A 14,126-nucleotide genomic window follows, 5' to 3' on the forward strand; every position below is an offset into this window, starting at 1 on the left:
TCGTTATATTCGTCATTTTACTGTAGTTGCCTTGTCCGTATTCATCATGTTTCCGTGCGTGTTTATTGAGTCTCATAACTTCAAATTTTGAGTCACGTTCTTCATATTTTATCTTTGCGGTTGTGTTTGTTTTGAAAGGGGCATAGTGCTCTTACTAAGGGCTACTATGTCCTTAGTAAGGGCCCATCGTGCCCCTATATAAGGGCACGATGGATGCATTAACATTCAGACTTTGGGTTTTTGTGTTAAATTTCATCGTTCAAAGCCCTTCATTTCGCGAAGAAAGGGAAGTGGAATAAAGAGAAAGAGGGTGGAAAAAAAGGAGGACGTTGCCACTAGTAGCTGCCATCCTTGCCTCCGCCCACTTTCCGGCCACGCCAGTGCACTCCCTACCCCACTGTTGATGGCCGCCACTTGAATGAACACGCGCCACCGGTCTCAACATTGGCAAAACCACCTGGGCTGCTGGGCCGTCGGACTCACCGAGTCACGCACTCCTTCGCAGGCATCCCTAGCATGTGTTGCACCACCTTGGACAGCCCCATCATCCCGCTCTGATTGCGCACCGCTGAGTTGTGTACCCATCTATGTGCAATCACGGTGTGGGTGTAACGTCGATCAGGTGCATCAACCCTCCCGTCGCGTAGTGACGAACGACATGAGCTACCTGCGTGCAACGTCGGTCTCACACAATGCTCTGGACACGTCCACCGCTGGCCCTGCCTGGGACTGCAACCGTCATCTTATTACAATTGCATGTTGCTGACCCGCATGCAAAGTATGTGTTGGTGCGTTGATCAGACAATGTCCTGATTGCCCCCGCTGATCAGGTGCGTTGACCCACTTCCAACATGTGCTAACGGTCTGCGTGCGTTGCCTCGCGTGATGCCAGCCACTCACATTGCTCCAGACATGCCTGCTACCTGCACCGCTGTGAGCCGCCAGCACCCTGCCATTTAGCTGCTCTAGTCCACCGGCCACTGCTCGCCCGTGACAAGCATCGTCGAAGTGATTGCACCATCACACCGTTCAAGCTGCCAGCACAATCATCCATACCCCTCTGGACGCCTGCCCTGAGCCTTTGATGCAGCCACGTTGCATGCTCCATCCTCACCACCTGCGATGAGCCACGCCACTATCTTAGTAGGGTGTCACTCTGCACCATGTTGATGCAAAACCTCGCTCCTCTCATCCTCCTCCAGCATCACAACTCCTTAACCACGCCTTGCTGCCAGTCGAGCGATGACATGTCGCCCTCCATACGCTCCCACCGCAACCGTCCACTCTAGCCTATGCACCGATGAAGACATCGACGATAATGACACCACCGACGAGGTACATTGTTCCCCTTGCTCGTTAGTTATATTAACTTTTTCAGTGTATTTTTGGCTGCACTCCATCGCGCATGGGTTAGATTAGTCGAGTGAATTCCAAAGGTACAGGTTGAGCTCGTCCGTTACATGTCAGCTCTACAGAATTATTCCGTTTGATGTCGTAGGCACCTTTGCCACTCTGACGAGGGTTAGAGGGTCACCGTCATCATCTCCGGTTGTTCGACCGAAGCTTGGTGCTCGGCGAATCCCCATGAGTCGGGGTGTGCACATACATCCGCCTAGGATCACTACAACACATAGTTACATTCTTGTGGGAAAATTTACCCATCAGACTTCGCCACTGACGATGTCCAGCATCATCTTGGTATCAGAGCATCGCCTCAGTATCCCATCAGACCACGTCCACGATGACGTCCGGCATCATCTTGGTATCGGATCATTGCCTCAATATCCCATCAGATGATGTCCCGGATGATGTCCGACATCATCTTGGTATCAGTGCATCATCTCAGTACTCCATCGGACGACGTCCCCGACGATGTCCAACATCATAAGGCTTAAGTCCTTATTAAAAGTATGGACTGGACCGGGACCATCAAACCCTATTATCAACATTACTAGTCCCCTAGAAATCCATTATGTTCACCTTGACTCGTACATCTTTTCATAAACTAAAGAGAAACAAGTATTGAGTGTTAAAAATATAAATTCCACCTCTGATTATGAATACCCCATGAAATACTAAAGCCCTAATGATCATCACTCTTGTAATGTTGGAGAGAGCTAGTGGTCATGAGGAGGAAAGCTTACTTCTCACTAGGTTGATACTATTGCCATGAAAGGATCCCACCCTTTCAACAAATAGTAGCCCTCATATCTCTCACAAGAAATTTCTCTCTCTCATCTTGTGTGGCTATGAAAGTCTAGATATCTCTACTAGCCTTCTGGCCACATGAAAATTGAAAGCAGTCATTCTTTTTCACCCATATTAGCACATATTATTAAATGTGTGCCAAGAAAATACAATGTAAGATAAGGATAAACAAAGTGGATAACTACGGGTAAAATAGAGAAAGGAAAGGTGGAATGGTGCCAGAGAATATTCATACGATGGATTAAAAAATAAGCCTCAACCATGCTCTACATTCATGCTGGCACAAATCCATGTGTCCATGCATAGTCGATACAAAATCAGTGGCTGTAAGCTAACCTCCAAAGAGAATATACATTCTCTCAAATCACCATGTGGAATGTGCACAGCCACTAAGAAAAAAACTGGATATACAAAAAAAAAAATTATTTTTGCAGCTTTATGCATTATACCTGAGAACATACCACACATCACTTTGGATTTCAAGCCTATAAGAAAATCATATTGCATTTAATGCACAAAAAAATATTAAACTTTTTCAGTAGCTCATGCTCATTAACATTTACTGCAAGAAAATGCCAGAATTTTTCATAATTCCATGTCAACGTGGCACTAAACTAGATTTAATTCAAAAATTGATTAGGGAATCTTATCATGCGAGGTATATCTACATCGTAAAAATGATATGTATTTAATTATTGGATGGGCCAATCATTAGCCAAGGAAGATGGTATGATTTTCATGTCCTATTTAAATCTGGATAAATATGTTTAAATTTAAATAAAAAGAGATAAAATAAATCAACAAATATCTTCTGACTGCGAAATTTTACGATAATGAATCTAGCACTATAAAGTTTACAAAAAAAGGAAAAAACTAGAAAAATTCATAAATGCCTTAAGGAATTTAACATAAATATTCTCTGAGTTTTAGAATCAATTCACTAATGAATTGAAAGTCAACAAAATATGAAAAATACCGATTAAGTTTTAAAACATATTTTAAAATATCATAAATTCACTCTAAAGGATATTCCAAGCAACATAAACCATGATAGGAAGCTAATATGGTCACTTTGATGCAGATGTTTATGTAATTTGGATGATAAATATGTCGTAATTTGGGTGGTTTTAATGTATAAGAGTCCACTAAAGTGATCTGTATGAGTAAGTGGATGGTTCTATACCAGACAAGTCAATGCATGCCCTTCTTTTTAAGTGATGTATAGGCTTGAGACACCAAGGGCATCTTGTGGATTGAATGTTTTATTTTACCATGATCTATGAGTGATTCATCATAGGATGTCAAATGGTCTTAGGTCAGATTCAGCACCAGAACTACAAAAAGTTTATTTGGTTAACATGGGATTTGTCCTCAGTTGGTGTAAGAGGAAGTGATTCAATGAATACCTTAGCCGCTAGCCAAGCTATTAGAAATGTCATAGTTCTCTGATGAGTTCCTAATGCATCATTTCTGATCATAATGATTGATTAGAATTTGATGGTTGACCAAACTTTATGTTTTCTATTAGTGCTGTAAAAATGATGGATTATATGTACACATTAATTGATGGCAGTAAGGTTACATGAATCAGTTAATAATCCCCCTTTGAACCTTCTAGACCATCAAGTGTATTTTGGCAAGTCACCTGTTGGTGAATTAATCTATTGATTAAAAATATGACATAATAAAGTAATATGTTTTATCTAGTTATTTAATTTAAACTATGACATAACCTGTTGCGCCACCCTACACCTGTCGCTCGGCGCTACCGAGCCGTCACACGTACGGCACATTGCCGCGCGTGCTCTGCTTGGTGCACGAGTTTGCACTGCTCTAACCCCTTCCCCGCAAACTAAGATGTGCCACCTGCACGTGCTCATGCATTGTCGTGGCTCCACGTCTCGGCTTCTATGCGCCCGCGCCGCCAATCGATCGGTCGCCGCTGCTGTGAGCCACGCAGCCGCCATACCTGCACCTTTGCTGGCACGCCTGCATCAAAGATCAACCACTCGCAACTCCGCCCGACCGAACTCAATGACCGTCTATCGAGCGCCTCCGTAACGCCACCCGGCCACTAGTGGCGCCACCTCGTTGCATGCATTGCCCACCGCTCAATCGGCCCCCTTGCCTACCCAGATGACAGACACACTCATTGTTCATTTTCTGTCCACACCGGCACCACCATCGCGCCACCATGTGGTTGCTGCTCCACTGCCCGATCTCCTGCATGCTCTACTTGGTCGCCCGTGTCACTCGCTCGTACACTGCACTGATTGATCGATCGCTCGCTGCATTTGCACATCCCTTCACCACCTGAATCGGGCCGTGCCACTTGCATCATATCGTGCCGCCCTCCTGTGACGTGTCGCTTGTGCCTCCTCGCTCATTGCCTCCTCTCCACCTTCACGTCTCATGCGCTGCACCCGCCGCCTGTCGAGCAGTACCGTGCTGTCTCTAGCATGCCTCTGCCGCACCTCCCCACACCAGCCATTGCATCGACAAGTACATTGACGATGGGCGACACCACCGACGACTTACATCGTTCCCCTTACTCGTTAGTTAAATTATCTACTTCAACATTATTATCGACTGCACTCCACCGCGCGTGGGGTAGAATAGGTGAGACACAATTATATTCTGAAAATTATGAGTTGAGTGAATTCTTAGGTATGGGCCGAGCCTGTCCGTTGTGTGTGAGCGCCAACGAAATTGTTCCGTTCGGCACCATAGTCGCCATCATCGCTCGGACGAGGGTAAAATCGTCACATTCATCATCATTGGTCGCCCACCTCGGAGCTTGGAGCTTGGAAAACCCCACGAGTCGGGGACTGCACGTACATCCACCTAGGGTCATTGTACTGCATCGCACAGTTTCATAACCGAAACAAATAACCAATCGGACGACATCACCTACGACGTCCGGCATCAGTATATAAGTACGACACCCTTTTGAGAATCCTCATTCCAATCTCCCATGGGCAACCCCTCCACTTTTACTATTTTATTTAATTTCATTTCAGAGATAAATTTTTTTCAACTCTGGCCTATATTTTTTCCAAAGATCCTCTATTTTACCATTAATTATATGGGAGTAAAATTAAAATTAAAAATGTAGATAATAAAAATGTAAAACAAAGTTTTCACTAATTAAATTTAATTACACTCAAAATTATTTTCAAGACAATAAAATGTATAGTATGTCAAATTACATTATGACATGTTATTATGCTTAATTTACACTATAATGCTGTTGCTAACAACAAAAGTAAGATATTGAGTACACATTAATCTATGAAATGAAGTAAATTAAATATATTTTTATTTTTTAATATTTTAAATTGCATAATATATATTAAAATTACATTATTTTTTTATGAAACCATGAAAAATAGACGATACAACTTTTAAATTTCCCTTGTTGATGGCAAAGGAAATGCATATAAAAAACACCATTGTGGAATTTTAATATAGCTTCTGCAATGTAGAATGATAACCTATCTGATTATATGCATAAATATTTATGTATTATTTTAAGATATTTTCTGAAGGATTTGACCTGAATTTCAATAAAAATGATCCCTCAAAGTCAGTTTTAAAACTTATTATCACAACCATAAACCCCTTAAGCAAGTATGAATTGCATCCTCTTATTTGGTATTTGATAAGTTAAAATTTAGGTGGTTAACCTAGTGGATGTGTAATTTTGAGACATGCAATAAAATTTAGAATTAGCCCTAATTCATTCATTACTGATGTAAATTGGTACGGGGTCAAACCACAGCGAAGGCTGAGTGATTAAGATTTATTTTAATGCAAATTAATGGTTGCGAAAGTAGACTAGGTGTGAATAGTGTGAAGAAAGAGATAACTAATATTATATGATCGTTTAATTTAAATACTTTATATGTTAAAATTCTTAATTCTTGCTCATAAGAATTATGAACTTATAACGGAGATTAGGATATTATTAAAATCATGGAATGAGGATATGATGAGAAGAAGGAATGAATGTGATGAAAAAACCTTAATTAGGGGTTTCTATGAAAATTCTAATTAGGAATGAGTAATATAAGTTATTAATCCCTACTCATAGGGTTTAATAACTTATAAAAGAGAGTGAAGTGATATGAGAATGTGGAATGGATAGAAAGATGGGGGAATGGTATAATAATCATAATTAAGTGTTTAGGACTTGCCTTTTCCTTTGGTGATGCTCCCAAGCACTAATCTCCCTTCATGGACCCGTAAATTATGCCCGGTGCCTTGGCGTGTTGCAGTAGACACGAAGATAGATCAAGAAAGGGAAGAAACTCACTTTAGAAATAAGAAAAGCCCTAAATTAGCACTCTAAAGCCTTTGTTTTGCAAGGTCCACTAAATGGAGAAACACAAAAAGAGTACAAGAAGAGCCTAACTTGGGGATCTATTTATAGGCTCAGCCATAGGTTATGGAAAGCGAAATAAGAGGTTGATCACCACACAAAATTTCAGCCAAAACTGCCCATGGGACCAGCAGTTATGGCCATTTGAATTTTGAGCATCTCTAGCCATTCATTTGTTCGAGTAGTTCCACCAAAATAGGGAGCCACCAGAGCACGCCACATCATCCATCCTTGTAGGGCACAAATTTCACTTGTTCCACAAGAAAAGAGAGCCACCAGTTGTTCCACATCATCCCTCCTTATTCGGCCTTGATTTTACCATTTTAAAATCTAAAAAAAAATACTTGGAAAATGTCAAATATAATCCAGAAAATTCTCTAAAATTCAAAAATTAAATATCTCTTTTTCTACAACTCATTTTTTTGGAAGAAATTTTCACCAAATTAATTATTTTTAAATCTACTTTTTATTTAAATCATTCTAAACATCAAAATATACTGATTTTAATTCAAGAATAATTATTTAGTGGACATATGTATTTTTGGTGAAAATTACGTGCATAAAATTATTTAAATTATGCTCTAAAATGCATGAAATAAACATGAATTATCATGCGTATTTGCATGTTATCAGTATTTATAACTCACAAATATGAATTTACAGAAATTTATTACTGATTCCATCCTGCTCCATTTCATGATTTTATCTCCATTTTAATTCTACAATAGAATGACTTTTTAGCACTAGGCTCAAGTTATTCTACAGGATTTTAGTTCAATATGAAGTTATGATTCAAACTATGACGTAAAATACTGAATTTCAACAATAAAGATCTCAAAAATTCCTTGAGTCTCATCTTGATTTACTTGTATAAGTTTTGATTAATAACATTAATAAATTTTAGTAAATATATAATAATTTGCATATAATATGTTACATATTCCTAAGATAATTTAATTCTTTTTAGACAATATTGCCTTTGTTTGTATCATAATTTTTTTATCCACTGTTTGTTCATCCATTTTTTTGACTTTTTTGTTTTTATGAAAATAGAAGACTTGGAAATATAGTATTTTGAATAAATCCAAATCAATTTGTCTAATCATAATGAACATTTTTAAATTTTTTTTTTACTATTATCATCATAGTTTTCCGGCAAGACCTTTACCAATAAAATATTTTCTACCCTAGGAATATCTTTGTCTAACATGTGAATTTATTAATGCTTTAATATTAGAAAATATTTTTTAGTAAATTTATTTATGAATCATTAGCATACTATGAATATTATAATTTTGATAAGAATGATAACATATTTTAAGGATTATCCCACTATAATTTTAAATCATAGTACCCTTCAGCAAAGATGAGTATTTTTTGTTGGAATGATAACAAAAAAATTTTCATATATTAATGTGTTAGTGTTCAATATTTAATCATGAAAATTATACTAATAACATAGTTTCAATAATAAACATGTATAAAATATGGAATAAAATGAAATCAAAATGAAATTGTAAGTTAGATCATATTTTATATTTGTTGATGTTTTGATATTTATTTAGACTTATTGAGAATTATTAATAAAATTTCCAACTGAGTTTCATAAAATTCATTTTCTCTGAATACATTTAATTAAAATCCCTAAATTTAGACTTTATTAATTAACATCCAGAATCTTAGGCATATGACCCTATGTGCCCATGGATTGATCTAATTATTTGAAGCATTGATAACCTTTTATCGAGATAACATTAATAATTTACTATATCACTTATACATTATTTAATTAATTAATGATCAATTTAATCTAATTGATTGGTTGTGTAGCCAGCCCATGGGGTACCAAGCTACTCTTCATAACCTACAAGATACAAAGAACTACGTTAAATCTTTCGTGGAACCTTTACCATTATCAGTTAACCTTGTATGTGTAATCCATCATTTATGTTAGACTCTAAAATGACTTAAATTATGGAAAATCATCACAATATATCATTTTGGTCAGTAAAAATGTGTGGTGAAATCACAAAACAATGCTTTCTCCTATATTCCTACTAGTGTTGCGAATGATTTAATTGTATCTTGTTTCATTTATTTAGTCTATATCCTGTAATACCAAGTGCATAAATCCCATCTTGAATACTAAATCATTTGTGTGGGATTTTTACTTCACTTGATCTAAGACGCTTTGGAATTCCATGATTAGAACCTCATAGTTCATAGTCCAAATAAAACTTCACATTCACAAGGCATAGTTGGTGTATCAAGCCATAGGACCACTTTGATAAACTCAATTTAGTGTCTAAAATATGTCTTCATGGGATTCAAGTTCAATCAATAAAACTGATAAATTATGAAAAAGAATGAGAGGAGATACATATTAAATTGGTTATATGAGGTAGTGATGAGATAAAGACAGTGAGATGAGATGGTGGTTGATAAGCCAAAAATAGGGGTAGAAATTATGCAGTTTTTAGCCCTTGTCGATGTGAATTTTGGCTTATGCAATCAAATTTATAAAAACTCTACTTAAGATGTGTAGTGATATAAGTACGAGTGTCGTCCAAGGGAAGCTAGTAAGAAATTCAATTTGATGATCTTCTTGGTAGTTTAACCCTAATTAAGGTGAATTTGATCTTCAATGAGCACCCAATCACCCTAATTAGAAGAGAAGTTTAGAAAGGGGGGGTAGAAGAGATGAGATGAATAGAAGATATTGGGAGCTCTAAATTGGTTTCTTTGATCCAAATAAAAGGATCAAAGAGGTCAATTAGAGAGGTTGAGAGGGAAGTTTAAATTTGAGTTTAGTTGGTTTTGTAAGTTTGATAATTCAGAAATGAAATGGGGGTAATTTAATCTTTTTTTTAGAGTTTTTCTTTGGGAATGCAGTTGAATCCCTAGTTAAATCCCTCAAATTCTCCTCTCAATCCTAATTAGAGCTTGTACATGCCCCTCAAGCCAAGCGATTTAGAAGTTCAGATCAGAATCAAGAAGAAGAAAGAAGAAATTGAACTAATTTCATTCAAAATGCACAAAAATCCAAATACAATGAAAGGGGAATGTACCAAACAGGTTGATCGAGGCTGGGGCTCCTCTCTGTTTTGCAGTTGTGATAGATAACCATCAAGAATGAGCTCCCCCTCTCGAAATTTAGCTTTTATACTTAGGTTATATGGTAAAAATCACCATTTTACCCCCATTTAGTAATTAATATGTATCTATCAATGTAGGCTGGATCTGAATGACCCAACTGCACAGATAGTAAGAGGGGATCAAGACGAACAGATCCATAAAAAAAGCACCTCAATCGGACTTCAGGATCAAAAGTTATTAATAAATCAATTTAAAACCAATTTAATGCATTGGATTTAAAATTGATTTATTTATTCATTTCATTTTTAAACACGCCATGACGTGTCGCTCTCTCATTGGCTGGCGCATTTTGAATCCTTCTTTTTGCAGAAAAGTCCTTAAAAAGCCTGGAATTGCTGTTGGACGTCGCCGAAAAGTAATTGTGTATATGCCCCTGCCGCATTCTCTCTCCTCTGGTTTCTCCTAAAAACATTTAAAAATATATTAAATAATTTCAATAAAACGCTGGAAGATTTTAAATTACATCTTTACGCCTACAGTGGTTATAGAGAGCTGTTTTCAGGGTCTTTTTGCAATGAAACTTTGCAAAAAGGCCCTTCAAAGTTCAAAAATGATATAAATACTTTTTTTCTCTTATAAATATACCTTTTTCCTTAGAATAAATACATTTTCTCTTCAAATAAATCTCAGAAAACTCCTAAAAATTCGTAAAAAATTCTAGAAAATTCTAGAAAATTCACTGATTCATCCCCATGCTGATAAATGTCAAAATTAAATATTAAACTTGCCATTTTCATTCAAAAATAGTTATTTTGAGCTTCAATAAATCCTTTAAAATTCATAGAATTAATAGAAAAGTAGGGAAAAATCAGAAATCACTTGAAAACACTATTTTTGATGTAATACGACATCGGCCGGGATCAATCTGCTCGTATTACGTCACAGGAATTATGGTGCGAGGATGTGAGATGTAATTCAATGCACGGGAAAATAGCGGATGAGCAGTAGAGGGAATCGTCGGATAACGGTGTCGGCCGTGTCGGTCAACGAGAGAAGAATGATCCCTAGATCAAACTCCCAATGACGCGCGAAATCAACTAGATGTCTAGACAATGAGGGGCGTATGACGGCCCTGGAGTGTTCGGCGTCTAGGCCAAAGAATATCCGTCAATCTCAAGAATTCCTACACTCGACGACTGTGGCTATCCAATTTGTGAATTGTAATGAAAATAATGGCAGAGGATGCGATAGCAGAAGACGAGACTGGAAAAGATAATAATGCTGGTAAACGGAGGGGAAACTAGACTAACCTTAAGTCCCGCTAATCCACGGCGTCAAATCTCGTTCTGGCAGGTGATGTGGTGTAGATGGTAACGTGTCGGTCGACGACTCTGGCGAGATCGCTCGGACGTCGGACTGATGATCAAGTCAACCGACCTTGGGACCAGGGCAAAGGATGTGGCTGCAGACGGGCATGCGCGGAGGTGTTTGGTGCGCGCGCGCACGGGCCAGCGCGAGGAGCACGAGGCGCGCACTGGCGAGCGGACGCACGACGCGGTGGTCGCAGGCGAGGGTGCGTGGACGCCTGCAGCGACGGGTGGAGAGGCGCGCGGGAGGGGTACCCTCTCGCACGGGCGCTGGGTGATGAACGGTGGAAGGGTGGTCGAGCGGGAGGTGAGGGCGAGGGGCCAAGAATCGAGAGGAAAGAAGTGTGGGAGAATTGAGGGTTCAAGAATGGTAATGGGGAAGGGTCAAGAACGAGATGGGGAAAGGACCAAGAACGAGATGGGACGGATCAAGAACGAGATGGGAAGGATCAAGAACGAGATGGGAAGGGTCAAGAACGAGATGGGAAGGATCAAGAACGAGATGGGGGGGTTCAAGAACTTGAAGGGACGGCTCAAGAACAAGATGGGAAGGTTCAAGAACGTGATGGGAAGGATCAAGAATGAGATGGGGAGGGTTCAAGAATGTGGAGGGGCAGATCAAGAACGAGATGGGGGGGGGTTCAAGAACGTGAAGGGACGGATCAAGAAGTTCAAGAAAATGGGTGGGGCGTGGTAGAATCAAGAAACGGGGCGAGGGGAAGGAATAGAGAAAATGTGGAGGAGGGGAAAGAGGGGAAATTCAAGAAATGTGGGAGGATGTACAAGAACGGTGGTGGGGTGGATCAAGAACGAAGAGAAGGGTGGGGTATGGATCAGGAATGGTGGAAGGGTGGAAAAAGGTACCAAGAAATGGCTTTCTTGAACTGTAACAACCAAGAACCCTCCAAGAAAGAGGAGTTCTTGATGGATCTGGGGTGTGCTCCCTCGGTGGAGCAGATTTCCCCGGTTGATGACGTGTCGGCGACTCTTCTTGAAACTCCCAAGACCCCCGGAGTAATCTCGACGAAGGCCTCTTTCGATTCTTGATGATGGCGGCGGCTTCTTGAAACTCTTTCCTCGCACCGGAGTGATCTCGACGGTGCGCTTTAACACGTCTCCCTCGAAGTGATCTCGACTGGAGAGACGTGGGATCTACTCAAGGAGTGATCTCAACGTGGGGTGGGGCTAGCCAAACCCCGTACACTACTCTCTACGATAGGGGGGAGACGAATTGTGAATAAACTTTTCAACAATGACTTCAAGGTGTTCCTTGGGCATGCCATCCCCTTATATAGTGAGGATGGGTGCCAAGTGAACGTGGGAGAGGACGAACCGTCGCGAGACATGGTTCGTCCTCTCCTTACAAATTCAAAATACAAACATAAAAAGTAAAAACGACGAGGACGGGGCCAAACAACATTGGCCAGTCCACGAATCCGAAAATACAAACACACATGAAAATGAGCATAAGTAAAAAGATAAAAGTTCTTACGCGGGGTACTTAAACCCCGGGTGGCGAACGTTGGCGCGAGCTGCTCGGCAAAGCTGATGATGTCCCGTCGCGTCATCCTTGAGATGGTTCTTTGTCATTGTGGCGTCGTCCTCGAGATGGTCCTCCATGAATTTTCATGTAAATATATGATAACAACTCCATTTTAAGCTCTTTAAATGCATAAAATTGTGCTAATAACATGAAATAAAGACAGAATTTAGGGTGTTATCAGTGGTAATAACTAGGTAATAAGGATGTGATGAAGAAAAATAAGAGGAAAGAGGAAACATCATTTATCTTTATGAATCAAAGGATGATATGAAACATCATATACTTCCCTGATAATCATATGATCCTTAACATTCCCAGGTACATTCATAAAGATATCATTTTTAACATCACAAAATGGTATATCAATATAGAAATAATTTTACGTTCTTTACATACTCTCAAGTAGAGAGTACTTAGCACATCGGTTTCTTCATCCATAAATAACATCTGATATCTGAAATGATTTGTTCAAATAGCTCTTCATTCAATTGTTTATCCACAAATTCTTCATCCATATTTTCATCGTCAATTTATTGTTAAGAATATTTAGTCATTCTTGAAAGATCATCATTAATCATAGAACACATGTGATGTACAATCATAATTACAAAAGGTTCAAAATTTTCAGGATTTTCTTTTCCACTATCTACAAAAGTACCATGTTTCAAACAATATTGATCAGTAATACATTCAATTGAATTATCTTTTGATATTCCATAATGAAAATGTTTTCGAAAAGGAACATGCATTTCGTGATGTTCTGGATAAGGATCTCTTTAAATTTTTTCTTCTATCAAAACCTCAGTCTGCTCGTTCTCATCTCCCTCAATTTCATTATTAGGAATTTTCATGAAAAGGACAGATGATTCTTTTAACAGTATTACTCTCCGCATAGTATGAATTAAGTTCCAATTTTCCTCATTGATTAAAGGTAAGGAAGATGATGCATGTGATTCAACATGAGAAGGCTGATAAGAATGACAAAATATTTAAGTTCAGGGTTGACCTTGATTACCACACATGTTGCATTTTTCATCTTCCATGAGGTTGAGAAGAGACTTTTAAGCTCCTCATTGGCCCTTTCACTATTTTCTATCTTCTCTATTATCCTTTCATTCAGCTCCATCATCATTTTCAGTACCTGCAATAAGTTATTATTAGGATTCTAATAAGTTAAAGTTACATTCTGAAATTTTGAGCGACATTGAGGTTTGAGGAAATGTAATGATCTCTGCTGAAATGGATCCTTAGATTCATGATTGTAGTTTATGCTTCCTTGATTTCCCGTTGTGCTCCTTTGGTGATAACCTTGGTCAACGTGCATTAAATTTTGTTCCATATTCTAGCATGCTACATTACCATGGCCACACATAAAACATATTTTACAAAAAAGCTTTTGGACATGATGATTATAATATGTTCGGGCCTGATAATTTTTCCTAGAAAAATACTACGTCCTTTCATAATAAGGTTGTTCCAGACAATAATAGCTGTCATATTTTGGATCATCATATCCATTATCAACATTTCT

Source organism: Wolffia australiana, chromosome 13 (genome assembly GCF_029677425.1).
Source record: "Wolffia australiana isolate 7733 chromosome 13, ASM2967742v1".
Lineage (NCBI taxonomy): Eukaryota > Viridiplantae > Streptophyta > Magnoliopsida > Alismatales > Araceae > Wolffia > Wolffia australiana.